Source organism: Calidris pugnax, unplaced genomic scaffold (assembly GCF_001431845.1).
Source record: "Calidris pugnax isolate Ruff unplaced genomic scaffold, ASM143184v1 scaffold13, whole genome shotgun sequence".
NCBI classification, from domain to species: domain Eukaryota; kingdom Metazoa; phylum Chordata; class Aves; order Charadriiformes; family Scolopacidae; genus Calidris; species Calidris pugnax.
Genome location: NW_015090810.1, coordinates 16,975,761 through 16,990,706, shown reverse-complemented (window position 1 = coordinate 16,990,706; position 14,946 = coordinate 16,975,761). Strand labels below are relative to the sequence as shown.

The 14,946-nt window shown below is 38.6% G+C and overlaps 1 protein-coding gene across 4 annotated transcripts in view; it reads right to left on the bottom strand.

Moving 5' to 3' along the window:
- Positions 1 to 14,946, bottom strand: part of SPIRE1 (spire-type actin nucleation factor 1) — a 129,690-nt gene that overhangs the window by 50,772 nt on the left and 63,972 nt on the right. The gene's annotated exons all lie outside the window — the stretch shown is intronic.

Sequence of the window (14,946 nt, the reverse complement as noted above, 5' to 3'; positions counted from 1 at the left end):
AAACAGTTTTAAATAAAAACCCCAAAGCTGAAACTAGAGCACTCATATAATATATCATACTGGTTTAAATATTAAAATGAAACAAACTCTTAATAAAGTCCTTAAAATGTGTCTTGTTACTGTGGTTTTATAGTAGTAGTATTTATTATATATATAGCTGTATTTAGAGCTGTAGAGCTAAAATTTAAGAAAAAGCCAAAACCCAAGGCAGTGGGTGGCTACATTCAGATCTCCAGAACTCAAGCTTGAGACAAAAGCCTCTTTAGGAGAAGAGCCCTTAATTAGCCCAGTGGCATATTTGTCTAAATCTCTCCTGTCATTACAGTGAATGCTGTGGTTACAAGGGGCACAACGCATGTAAAGCCTGGGCTCCTTGTTCATACTGCTTTCGATGTGATTTAAATCCACGCTGCCACTAAAAGGTGTGATCCTGTGGCCTCCAGCTGTACGTGTCCACTGATGCCCTTATGCTGGCACCAGAGGTGGTGCCCTAACTCCAAGAGGATTATTCCCCCCGGGCAAAAATTAACACTGTGAAGGAAGTGGGACAGGAGACAATTATTCTTCATGGCATGGACACACGCGCAGTAGAACAGGCAAAAAGGAGCAATGGGAACATGCTGCCAGAGAGGGGAAAGGGAGGAAGGGCTGAACAACTTCTTCTGGTTCCAGCCAGATTTAGATTGGCTCAGTCTCACCAACAAGTTGATTTCTAAGGCCATAGGCCCCTTGTTATCTTTTATTTCTTCCAATTAGTATAACAATACAGAGTTTGGTGCTTCAGATTTGGTTGGCTTTTTTGATAAATTTTCACAGGCACAATTTGGACTCCTGCAATATCCGATTCTGATTATTGTACCCATATATATATATATATATATATCTCCTTTTAGTCATAAAAAAGAATATAGATAAGAAAAGTTTATATATGTGTGCGTGTGTATTTTCCTTCCTTCCTATATACTTTCCTTATAAATAGGGAAAACAAGGCAGATATGTTCACAAAACTGCCCCTGATTCCTCCCTTTCAAATTTTACACTGCAGGACAATGATGGCCAAAATTTTCTTATACCTTTCACATTTCTTTCTGGATAATCACAAGGACATACTTGACAGAAAAATACCCACTTTTTTAACAAATCAGTCATCTTCTTTGAAGGTAAAGGAAGAAAAACCAAAACAGATGCACCTCTAATGTGTCTACAGTGACAACATATACTGTAAAGGTAGAAGTTGTTAAATATTTCCCTCGACTGATGAAAAAGTCAGAACATTTGAAAGACCAAATTCTGAGAATGGTTAATTTCTGTTCCTTTCTCTCAAGAGCTAATCATGTCCTTACCTGCCTCACTGTTTTCAGTAAGCTGTTTCTGGTTATTTATTATAGCACAGATAGAAAGGGTTTCATTCTGAAATACACCACTTACAGGAATAACAACAGCTGTAAGAATAACAACAGCAGTTTCAAAAAGGTCATAAAATGGTACAAGTCTTAACAGCCGAGAATAACTAACTAACTACTAACTTTCATGTTCTGAAAAATCATTTTCCGAGTGATCTTATATTATGTGAAGATGCATTTATATACAAAAGCCCCTTGTGACAACATGAAGTCAAGTTACTTAGCATAAATTTTTGGATTGGGGAAAGTAAGCTTGAAGGAAAAGGAAAATGCAAATAGGAGAGAGTGATTTTTTTTCCCCCTTCATTGTAATATATTGTACTTGCATGTTGTTCAGAGCACCTGACAAACTATAACTTCCACATGAAAAAATACTGCAAAATCTAGTCAGGCAAGGCAAATCCAGTATGAAATGTCACTTCTAGCCTGAATTCAGGATATTTATTCACTTTAAAAAAATAATTGTATAATAACAGTGTTTGAAAAGCTTTTTTACTGTAACACACCAGGAAAATCACAGCTGGAATGTTTTAATAATTGAGATACAAAAAGACAGCCACCTAATGAACTCCTCCTCCCTTTACCATGTCACAGTGGTTGTGGTGCAAGAAGGATTAAGATCAGGTCTGCACTCTTTTCCAGCGATTCAGAGTTCATCGTGGAAAGAAAGCCTCTGTACACTGCTTATTCTGACATTTGCCTTTTCATCCCTCATGATACAACTTAAAACTATCCTACGGGGAATGAATGCGAACAGTGCCCAGAGCTTAATACAAGGGCTGTTTGTTCTGTTTCCAAGAAGTCTCAAAGTATGGTTGAAAACAAATTATGTGGTCTTTACAAACTGGAGAAATATCAAAAATATTATCAACTACTGAAACATTAACCAGCTCAGCCTGCAAATAATTCCAACTGCAATCATTGTGAAGAGCTGGGATTTTTTTAAATTTTTTTTTTCTTAACTGAGCCTATCCAAAACCCAGCTTGACCCAAAGCATTCAATCTTTGCTTAGATCACTAAGAAGATTAGAGACTGTTTCCATCCACATTCAGGGTTCACAGAAAAAAAAAGGCATTATGTAAATACCATAGCCTTGCCAGCTCCTCTATCCAAATTCACCCTCAATTGACGAGGAAGCAGAGTGCAGCAAGCCAAAGCAGTGTTAACAGAAAGCACAATATAACCATCTGAAGAGATCAAACAGCATTTCTTGCATCTGTTTGAATATATTCCATCAAGGGCTCCATAAAATTACAAAAAAACCAACCGACTCACCCACTAAAATTCAGGTAGGTTTTATAAAACCTTCTTGGCTAGATATACATTAGAAGATTCATCAAAACACCTGGCCTGCTGGAATTCGATTTCAAAAGACAAAAAAATTGTTTCCACTTGCAATCCTCTCGGGCAGAGGGTCTGTATGAATGCACCACAAAGAAAAGGATTTCTTTTTCCCATGGGACACAAAGACAAGCTATTGATATTATGCAAAACATACTGCCAGCCTGCAAATGCCAGGCTTGTTAAGTGTTTTGAAAGCCTTGGAGTATTAACACAGACTTAAAAGATGTACTTTTTCTTAAGCAACAAGAAGAAATTGCTTTAACCAATAGATCATTGAACATGCAACTGTACTAGGTATCTGTCTCATCCTTTGCAGTATGGTGCTGCAACAGGTTCAAAAAATAAAACTCAGCTTGAGATGCCTTCCCAAGTTAAAATTGTTTTCTGAAAGATTTTATCTCAGTGCAGATAAACTAGACCTTGTGATTAGGCTTTTTTTTTCATATATATATATATATATATATAAAATTTTATTCCTATGAACTTCAATGAGCCATCTGCCTTACCAGAAAAATCTTACCAAGACAATACTTGTGTATTTGTGAAACTCAACCAAGCATTTTGCTTTGCTATATTATCCAGAATAATGTTAAGGGATTGACCGTTCAGAGGAATAAGAAAGGCTTTGACATGAGCTGATAAGATGTTTCTGCCTGCTAGGACCACCACTGTACATAGTGCATTGTACATAGTGCAAGTTTTGAGGCAGCTTTCACAACACCTGGAGCCAGCTCACCTGCTCCCTACCAGTTCACAGCTGCTTTCTTGAACTTTCTGGGCAGAGATTTGCCCCTGGCTCCGCTGCTTGTAACTGCAGGAGGGCCAAGGACTAGCTGATCCCTCTGATGAAGGACTTAAGGGGAATACTAGCAAGGTAAGACTGCAATAAGGCAAAAGGGATGGGAGCAGTGTTAGCTATTTATCCACAAAATAAATTCACAGAGAGCACAGAAAGTATTCAAAGAAAGCTACTCTTCTCAGAAAGCAACTTGCAGAAGCTTTGTAACTTTTTAAACAGATTTTTTTTTTAAAGCATCATTTGCAAGTGCCATGGAATGTCCAATTGCTTGGCATGTGAGCTCCTAATTAATTTTACACACCTCAATGAAAAGGTAGGTTTTGTGGAAATTAAGGTAAATTGCTACTTTGCTGGTGTCACGCACATCTACCTCATTATGTAGGTGTTCCCCAGCAATCTGGTAAGGCTTTCACCGCACACTGGTATTTGTTGCTCTGATTGTGTTTTTCATCACTTTGAGGTGGACAAGAGAAGAACTACGTAGCACTTTACTTACACAAGTTCAGAATGTAATGGCTTAAGTGATCCTTTCCATAACTTGGCTTAACAAATACATTTTTTCCTTACTTATTTCCCTTTCTAATATGAAAACCCAAACGTAGCAGCAAAGCTATTGCATTTAGCAATAACATCTACAATTTGATTAAATAGTGGCCTTGGTTTGTTCCCACTTTCAGGACTGTAAAAAGAAGAAAAAGTGTAGCTGCTGAAATTAAAGCCAAACTGCAAATGGGAATTAGATGATGCAAGGGCTGACAACAGTGTTTTGCATAAGATCTTCATCCTTAAAGAAGTGTCCGGTTGTCTGTATCATACAATCTTCACCATCCTTAACTACCCTCTCCTTTGCAAACTCTGTGGATTAAAGGTCTTGAGCAAACTATTTATAGATATGATTAAATGTCAAACAGGAATGGGCAAACAAATGTTTCCAAATGCTCTCCTGAGTCAAAACTTAACTCCATGCAGAAGTAAAGCTGAAAGACTTAAGTGGGCAGATTGTATTTGGGAAATGCTGCAGTGCTGATTCACATGCTGGCAGTTGATTTTAGAAATACAGAGCAAAACCTGAGCAATTCAACAATGCTCAGGATGAAGCCAGTGCACAGTAAAGGACTCTCCTCCATTATTTTCTTCTAAACAGTGTCCTGACACTGTTTCCTCCAAGTACTGACTGCCTGGAGGTGCTGAGCACTGCGATTCATTTTCTTTCTTAAAATCTTACATTTCACAACTATCTGAAGACTTTTAACTACTCTTCCACGCTATTAGAGTGAACTTAAGCACTGATGAGCATCTTGATAAAATTTCAACAGACAGCAACTGTAAGACTAACATCTCACTTAAAAACTTGAACCTTTTCCAATGACAGGAATAATGAAAGGTGAAGACAATTTGTATTCTGTTACATTTATATGATACTATCTTTAGGGAAACAAGTCTTACAAATATTTAACACAATTACTAACACTTTTGAAAGTGTTTAAAACTTACACGGGTGTTAAGAAATGGAAATCAAACTACAGTATACATTACTGACTATATTTCCAGTTTTAAGGCAAATTCTGTATTTTTCATGTTCAGTGAACCCTATTTTTACTCTTTATTAGCTTTCTAAGTAAAGAATGACTTGACTATCAAAACAGACTTCAAACAAAGGTCAACCTATGGTTTTGTGAAACGATATTTCCACCAAACATTTTGACGGTAATTTTTCAATGACCAACTAAATTTATGTGCTGGTGCAGACTTCTCAATAAAGCTGCTTTCGCGAAAATTCTCATTTCTTCTTGAAAGCTATTTAGCTATTGTTACCCCTCAAATACCCCCCCTGCATACAGCTGTTTCTGGAATATGTGTTAGGTGTATTGTTACACTATCTTTACACAGTGGACTAACAACATCCTGCTTCCCAGAGAGGCTTGTTTCAAAAGAGCCAATTAAGTGAAAACCAATTCTGCATTCTCTCTTAGTTTCAGAGGAACTGTGCTCTGTTGTTTCTTAGCAGAATAATGGAGGAATTAATAATATAAATATGCAGTAATTTGAATTTGCTAGCTCTTGCTCTTTGACTATTCAGTGGAACATCAATGGGATTATTCATGAGCAAGGGCAAAATCCTACAATTTTTATTTTTCCTATTCTTTCACATGAAATGTCAACCCCGGCAACGTATAGAACCACTAGCTAGCCTGTCAGCAGCAACTGTTTTCTAAAGCTCTCTGCTTCACAAGGCAACAGCTCCGTGTACATTCACAGCTCTCATCTGTACTGCTCACACATCTGCATTTCATGCAGGGGCAGCAGCATGAACGACGGGATGGAGGCATCCGGGTAAGAAAATTAGCTTCAGAAGCAGAGAAGAGGCATAGATGGGGAAACATGATAAAACTGGATAATTAAAGGAGAAGGGGAGTGGCTGTGCATATTCACAGGGCTACCTGTAGCTGTTAGCTAACAGCCCATTAAGCTATGGAACCGCCCTTTATTATTAAATAACTTAGACCTGAACAACTGATAGCAAAGAGCCGCACCCCTGTAATGTCATTTGGTATGGTTGTCTGCCATGCTGCGCAGGCCCTCCTTAGGGCTGGAGGGTGCCCTCTTACTGGAACTACTATTTCTGTTCAGCAGGGAAGAGAGGAGAGCTGGTTTTGTACCAGGGCGCTTGGCATATGCAGCAGAGAACAGGACAGATACCCTTCTTTCTTCCCCTCTGCCCAAGCCTCCACACAAGCATATAAATCAGCCATTACACTCAGGGTACTGCTTGTGAAAAAAAACAGAGCATCTCTGGAAAAACAGCAGAAAATAGTGACATTTTCAAACAGAATAAAAAAGAAAACAATTTTATCAAAAGGTGACAGAAAATGGTCTGGAATGATTCTCAAATTAGAAACCAAATCTCACTGACACGTAGAAAAAAGAAGGGCAGAAGGACACAGAAGAGAAGCTGTTTCTCCATCTTCAATAATGCCCATCAATTTCACTACTAAACAGTTCAGATGTTTCCATACTTACTGAGAGACAATATATATATTAATATAAGGCAGTTTTATTCATAAACCACTTAAAAACCAATTAAAATATATCAACTAAAATAAAAACATGCACTTTCCTTGGCAGCAATTTGCAGTTCACATATAGAGCTTTAAAATGCATGTGTGTGGGTAGCTTGTTTGTTTTTATGTAAAGCACTGAAACTTCTCTCAGTAGGCATAACAATAATTTGCTTTCATGTTTTGTCCTGAAGCATGACTTTTTATTCCTATCCAAAAAAACAGATTTCCAGCTGCATAACCAAACAAGCGCCATTATTAAACATAACAAGCTTTTAAACTTCACTCCCAGTGATTAAATCCAGCAACTTCTAACCAGTTGCGTTTTGCTTTCATGAGATCTCAGTGTATGAAAACCTATTTTATTCCTTCATGCACGCCGTACTCCTTATTTGTAGTACCTTTGTCAGGGAAATCAAGTTTGAATTCAATCAAGATTGAATGAAAAAGGCCTACAGAAAAGTTCTTCCTCTTCTTCTAGGCAAGTATGGTTAACATTTTTCTCTTAAAATTTACAGCCACTGAATCTACATTGCCATTATCTTATAAAACCTATCAGTTACATAAATATTAATATTTAAAAAACACATGCCATTCTAAGATAGGTGTGAACAAAATTATTTAACCCACAATTGATCAACTGATTAAAAAGAAAATACTGCAACTCTGATTCAAATACATATCCTTGCTTATTCAAGCACAACAGATATCCAACAAGTCAGAACTTAAAAGGTGTTATTTTCTCCTCAATCCACTCTATAACAAGTGGCGGAGCCCTTTTTTGTCCTTCTCCTCTATGCGCACTCCATTACTGGAAATTGTCTTTAGTCTGGTAATTACTAGAAATTGAATTATCTGGAGTCAATGAGTTTGACATACGCCCTGTATATAGGTGGGATTAACCACCTGTAGGGACTGCAGATGGTGTTTGTACTGCCCTGACCACTCGGGCTTGAGGGAAAGGCACCTTTACTGCTTTGCCTCCACGTTTTTCTTGCCAACAGCAGCAACAGGAGTGAACCCACCGCTCTGTCAGCCATTCAAGGCCACTTCACATATCCCAAACGGCACCTAGTTTACACCACAGGGACTGTCATGACTACAGGGCCTCCATCTCAGTCCATGCTACATGTATTCTCTCACTCTTGAGACCCTAGGAATTAACAATTCTATTTTGCCAATGGAGATCTGAGGCCGATGCAAAGCCTACTGAGCGAGTGGGAATCTTTTCTCATTAAGAAAATAAAGAAAATCTGGATCAAAGCCATAGCTTTAGCCACATCATGTAGGATGTTACAGCTCATTTTTCTAACATGTCCCTGCTTTCTTGGTCCATTTGCACTCCTACTCACTAAAAACATTTCAGTCTCCATATGAAAATTTAGTATGGACAACTGCAGTGAATTAATACACATCTTGTAGTAATTGGTGGTTTTCCTGAAATCTTAGGTCCTGAACTCATAGGCATAAATATGAAATGTAATCTTCGTTATTTCTTATTAAGAGACTGTGAAAATTCTAGTGCAATCTACAGGCTGATCTCTTGCTCCAATCTTAAAAACTGCTAGTTTTATTTTAACATCATGACTCCTTGAAGGAGATCGGAATGAGTCCTTGCTTCTAAAAAGGATGAACAACACAGAACTCAACAGAAGATTAAAACCCCAAAGATACAGAGCAAGAGAGATACTCTCTTGCTTATAAACTAAATTTGGAAACATTTCTTCTTCTATAAGGTTTGGCTGTTCTTTCTAGCAGTTAGCTTGCTTATTTCAAAATATGCCCCTTGCAGAAGAAGGCAAAGCCATGCACCTTGGCCAGTCTCTGATTGCAAAAGCAAGCAAAGTTTGTTATATTTTCAAAAAGAGCTACTTGCACTTTGAAATGATAAGCATTCTTTTTGCAACGAAATTCCTTCGCACACTCAAAAAAAAAAAAGCATTGGAAAAGAAATACAGAATTTGAAGTATTTGAAGACTCTTCCCGACTCTTATTACCTTTATTTTAATTAACATAAAATAATTTTGCACTTCAAGTTATTTCAACCACATCAGTCTTACCATTCTTATCTAAGAAGGAACCTTGTAGAAACAAGCACGTTCTGCAGTAAAAGGGATGTGTCCTTGACAGAGAATAGTTAAGGGAAAAAACAACAATGAAAAATGACAAAAAAACCACACACCACAACCCAGCTACCAGCTGCCTCTTCATCAAAATCTTATTATCTGAAGGGAAAAAGAGAAAATGGAAGGAGGCAAATCACTCTCCTAGTTTAGTCAGCTGCTGCATGAGTGCTTTGTTTTCAAACACAGCTCTTAAAATAATTAAACTATTTCGTGCCAAGACAATTATTTACCTGTTCTCAGTTACATATCATGAAAGATATATCTCTGCAAGTCAGGCAGGAACTCCCAGCTCAGTTATTCAACTTCAAAGCTACCTTTAAAACCCCTGGCACTTGCAGAGGCATCTACTACACGTCCGTTGAAATAGATGCTTTTTCATGATACGTTTACCTGTGCCTTCCAAAGAAGAAATATAAAAGGAATTAAATGTCTGGAAGGTAATTAATCCTGTAGTGATCTCAGTCCATGGAGAGTAAGGTTATCAAAGGGGTGATCGTGATAGAGCACTCTCCTGCATGTAGTCAAAGACCAATTGTTACTCTTGGGTAACTTTTCTGTACTGACATTTTTCATGATAAAGCCACTTTCGAGGACTGAAAATCCATGCAGTTATTTTTAAAATAAACGAGACTTAAGAGCAAAGTACAGGTAACTAGAAATGCAAATATATAAATCTATTTCAAACATTGCTACCTTCAGCAAGATGAACACCAATTTAGCATCAACTTCACATAGAAGGACTTCATAGCGATCGATAAAGGGACAAATCTAAGACACTGGCAAAGTGCTTCAGTTGGAGTTTGTTGACAACTCTGAACTGCATTTTGGATATACCATCACACACACAGAGTCTGGTGTAAAACTGATGAGTGTTAAAGCTTACAGCTCGTTCTGCCAGCAAAGATAGCTGAAAACATCACTATCCTGCCAAAAAGACCCAAACTAAGTGTTTCTAAAGGACTTTTTGTTGGTATCCTTAAGTATACATCAGGGTGGCATGAGAAAGACGACTTCAAGTGGGAGCTGGGGGAGGCGGGAAGGTGAGGGGGGGCTCAGTTTCCTCAAACTCTGCGTGATGCCAGCAGGGAGCTGCCAAGAAACCACTCTGCTTGCAGCATCTTCATTAAGAGGCCTAGATAGCTGCCAAATTAACCTCAAAGAGAGGTTATCTTTATCTGTCAGAGTGGTAAAGAAAATTATTAATCATTTTATTGTGGTAGGCTTGTAAGACAATAGAGGTTGGTTGGGGGGGATGGCCTAGTTATCTTGCCAGTTATCTCACCTCAGCAGTTCGCTGCCATCACCCAAGGCAGAAATAACACCCGGTGGGTGATTACAAACCTCCGTAGTTTCATCTTTATGGCGGAAAGTGTCCTGGCTATGACAGAGATGTCCATCCTGTTTTACTTGCTCGCTTGACCCTAGAGCCAGGCCGTGGGCAGATGGGTGCCATGCATTCCCTGGCCACCGGGAGAGGACCTAGAAGGGGCGGCCACGTCCCCTTTCCTCCTCTCCTCCTTCAGTCACTCTTGGCAAAACGTGGGCCCATGTAGGAAAGAAAAACCAACCCGTGGTGTCCAGAGGTATACATTTTTTGACTATTTTGCAGTTTGGGATTTTTTAAGGATCTCCTGCAAGGACAGATTTCTGTGTTTCTGCTGAAGGTGACACCATGAGGCAAAGTGCCTCTGGCAACCAGACTCCTCACTGGAAAGTCCCCGGCAAAGCCCCTTGGCCCTGAACACAGCAAGCGCCATTTCCAGGACAAGAAATTGCAATAAATGCCCCTCCTTTGCTCTCTAACACATTCAAATGTGAAAAGCACTGACATCATCCTTTTAAAATGGGCACAGTGGTTACTTTCAAAGTAATGCAGACCACGTGCTGACCTCCAATTACACTGCCCAGAATGAAAAATCAGGACAACTGTTTAAGACACCAAATGACATCACTTTAATTAATGAAACCTGTCTATCAACATAATTTACTTAAACACTTGTCACGTTCAAAGCTGCTTTAAAATTACATTAAAGGGATTTACACAAACTGTCCCCAGCTTTCTTGATCAAGCGAAGGCACAGGAATCCCTTCACTTTCTGTATAGGTTTATAAGAAATTAAAGGCAAATACACAGGCAAAATTAACTTACTGAATATTTTTATTTCTAAATCAAATGTGTGTTGACTGGAAAACATATTTTCTTTTTTTTACCTCTGAGCCATTAAAAATACTTCTACTGTGATACAATTCCTCTGTCCAGACATGAAAAGACTTAATAAATCATGCTGACTAATACTCTCCTGAGCTTCAGTTTTTTTTCATTTACTTGTTAATGTTACATGCTACCAAAGAAGTCAGAGTTTTTAAAAAAAACAAACCCTATACCTCATCTTCTTCCCCCAATGCCGTCATGTTTTCAGACATCACCTTATAATCTCTCCATTTTAAAAAGTGGATTGAGAACAGCGATATTTCACACTTACCTGTGCAACTGTGCATGACTTTACAAAGTACATATAGGCGGGCTTGTTTCACACAGTATGGTATAGTGGATTGATTGACATGAATTGATTAGAAGAGATCAGCTCATAAAGAGATTTGGCTTCATGTGAATTTGCTCATCTAAAGCAAGTGTTGGTCTTAGTGCTCACATCAAGAAATCTTGGCATGCCCAAAAGGAAAAACAAATACAATTGCTCATTAGGACCATCTTGTCCCAACTCCAAGTTTGCTTTGTCCTAAGAGAAAGGCAGGCAAAACCCCATAGATCTCTCTTTTGGCTTAAATCAGCCAAAGTATCTTGTTCTTCCTTGCCATCATGAACTCAATAACAATAAAACAAACTCCCAGTTTTTCTAGTGCTTAAAATCAAGTTTCTAGCCTCTCTCTCAAAGATGCAAATACATAAATAACAGTAAAACAAAGGGTTTTGTTCTCTCCTCAGGGCAAAGGCAAAAAACCTCCTCTGTTTTCCATCCAAGCAGGCTTCAAAAAAAAAGCTCCCTAGTGCCTGCTTTACAGGCTTTACACAAAGCAAACTCAGAGCAGGGTATGAAGCATTGCCCTGGCGGTCAACAGGCTTCCCTTCGATCCCTGTCCTTGCCAATCACTCAGCTAAATCTTCTTCTTTATATGATTTAGTTCGGGTGTCCAAACAACAAGTAGCCCCAGTTGCTTCTCAGCTCTGACAGTTTGCTTCCGCCTCCCCACACAAAATCCCTGAATTCCCATGCCTGCTGTCTTCCTACAGCATCCAGGCTAACCTACACCTTCCCTTCAACAAATACTCTGCCAGACTTAGCAATTCAAGGAGTTCATCTCTTAGGACCGTTTTGTTCAGTGTCACAAGTTCATGTGAGTTATTAGGAAGGCTGCTAGAATGAAATGTTAAAACAATTCTCCATAACGACGCGTACAAGAATCATCTGCACAGATGCATACAGACAGTATGGCCCAAGCGATGCAGTAGGACAAAGCTAAAACTACCTGAGAAATGCACTGAAGCCACCACCCAAAAGAATACTGCTTTTCACACTGTGTTATTCATTAAGAATATTTACAAATCAATAATTTAAAATATGCTTGAGGCCATGCATCCTGCAGACAATAGTCTTTTGAAAACTACCCCTTAAGACTAGTTCAATTACAATACTATATAAGGATGTTGCAATTACATGTTTTAAACAGAAACCTACTGTAAAAATCCTTTTACTAAGAAATGCAAAACATTCCCTGTCTTCAGACCGATCTTTGGGATAAATACAATAGTCTGACTTTCAGATTCAGATCTTCAGGGGACAGCTAATCTAATATATACTGTTTATTTCTTTGTATCAAATGGCCTTATCTCACTTCAATATTTTTCTAAAATACAGCATGCAGCAGTGCACTAAGCAAAGGGGAGCAGAAAATAGCATCATGGGAACGCAGTAATCAAGAGCATATTAAAAATAAACACATAGCTAAAAAAGAGAGATTATTATTTTCTAAAATTAATGGTATACTTTTAAGTCAATTCAAACAACTTTCCTCCAAATGTTTTATTTCTTTTAATACTGTTACCGCCACTGAAATAAATGCACCAAAAGAAACTTTGCCTCCAGCCCAAGGCTCCCTCTTGAATAATTCAAAAGCAAGAAGATCACAGTGGCTTAATTAAAGGGCCCTCACTCCATTTTGTTACTTTTCCCATGTTGCTGGTACGGAACAATATGCCTTTATAAGGAATTGAGTAATTTTGTAGAATCTACACTGCTTCCATTTTCTTTGGCAATGCAATTGTATTATCCTTAAAGGGACTCTGAACTAGCAATATTGACAACTGAAATACTCACAGTTTTTTACACAGCTGCTATCAGCAAGAAAAACTGCTGAGCATCCTCAAATCTGGTCATTTGTCTCCTGGCAAGAACTAAAAAAGGCAAAGCTTCCACAGCCACTTTTCTTCTTGACTCCTCTTCTGAATGGGGTGGTGGTTTGTGAGGCTCTAACACCTCACAAAAGTTACAGACTGCAAAATTTATAGCAGACAAGCACTTGGAGACTCTGCCATTGGACCTTTTGTTTCAGCCTGTAATGGGCTGACATATTTTCCCTCAGCTAAATCAGGTGGCCTAAGTAAGAAGTTCTCCCTCACCCCATAAATCCTGCTTCTCTTGTGCCTGTAGAGCATTACAGCTACAAGAACACCTATACTTCCCATTTCAAATAAGAGCTGTATATGCATAACTTAAAAACTGCAGAAACAAGTTAATCCACTGTTTTGAATATGGTCTGTGAGGGAAGCTACCAGGAACGTCCAACAGATAAAGCTATATGAGAGAAAAAATTGTACAGCAATTTTGAACGTCACCATTAATTTACTTACTTACTAAAACATGTATCACACACATAATGTAAATAACACAAGCCATACTGATAAGGTACATGGGATATTCCCTATGGGATGTTGGCATTAAATGGAAATCAAAGAACACTTGTGCCTACAGACACAATAGAAGATGTCATGTGACTGTGTATAAAAATATCCTGCATTTTTAAAGTAGCAGAAGGAGTCAGTAGAGCTAAAAAGCTAGCTGCAACACCATGAACATCCAAGACTGCAAAGTCTACATGGGTGGCAACCAGACTCTGACAAGATGAACCTTTGTCAAAATAACATAAGACAAGCTGCTGTCCTGGCTAATTTTTCTGAGTAGATCTACTGCCTTTACCAGGCTGACAGTGAATCTGAAAATCCATCACAGCCTTCTGTGCACTTGGCAGTTTCAACACGTGGAGAGGGGAGGTGGTTGGGAGCTGAAGAGAGAGACTGTCCAGCAGATCCCTTCAGCTTTGGATGGGTCAGTCTGCATTGCCCGCCCTGAGTGCTGGAGTTAATCCGTAGGGCAGAGAAGATATGGGTCACTTTTGTAACCACAGCAGCTCTGCTCTTTTTTTTTACTTTGGTATGGGTCACTGCAGCATTACTGCGTTAATTGACCAACCATTACCCTGATTTCCAGTCATTAGTTAGAATTTCAAATTAATCTGATCAAACAAAATGTACCTTGTGAAAGTAAACACTCATTGATCTATTTTAGTCTCCAGGGTCCATTTCAGCAGCACAGGCTAACACAGGTTCTTTGATGCTTCAGATTAAACCTCATGCTCAGATGTGTTATGTCTAACCAATTCCTTTGCATGCTTTAGACATCTGTATTTTTAAAGGGAAAACTGGAACTCCATCATGACAAATTCTGCATTTTATGCACTATGGGACACCATTACTGCCAAAGAATCCTTCCACCTCCACTAAAAACTGGAACTTTATTTTTACCCATGTACAAATTATTTATAATAATTGCAGCATAAAACAGATGGGGGAAAAAAAAGTCTATGCCCTACTCTGCTTCTTTTAGATGCATAAAGGCCACACACAAATTTCAGGTGTTCTAACCTTCCCATACATAAAAATAATCTGAACACCCAATCTGCGTTTCCTGTTTTTGTTGGACAACTCCTCAGATTCCTCAGACTATTTTAGACCTTAGACAGGTTATACCAGTATAATTATGTGAATTATGGGTACAGGGGTTTTTAACTGGTGTAGATGCATTACTGTGAGCCATAATGGGAAGGTAAAAATCACCACAGAAAAGGCAGTTTGGTTTTGTCTCCCAGCCTGGAATAAGATACTCCAATCTAAGCCCATGCCGATGGGTGGGATGCTTCT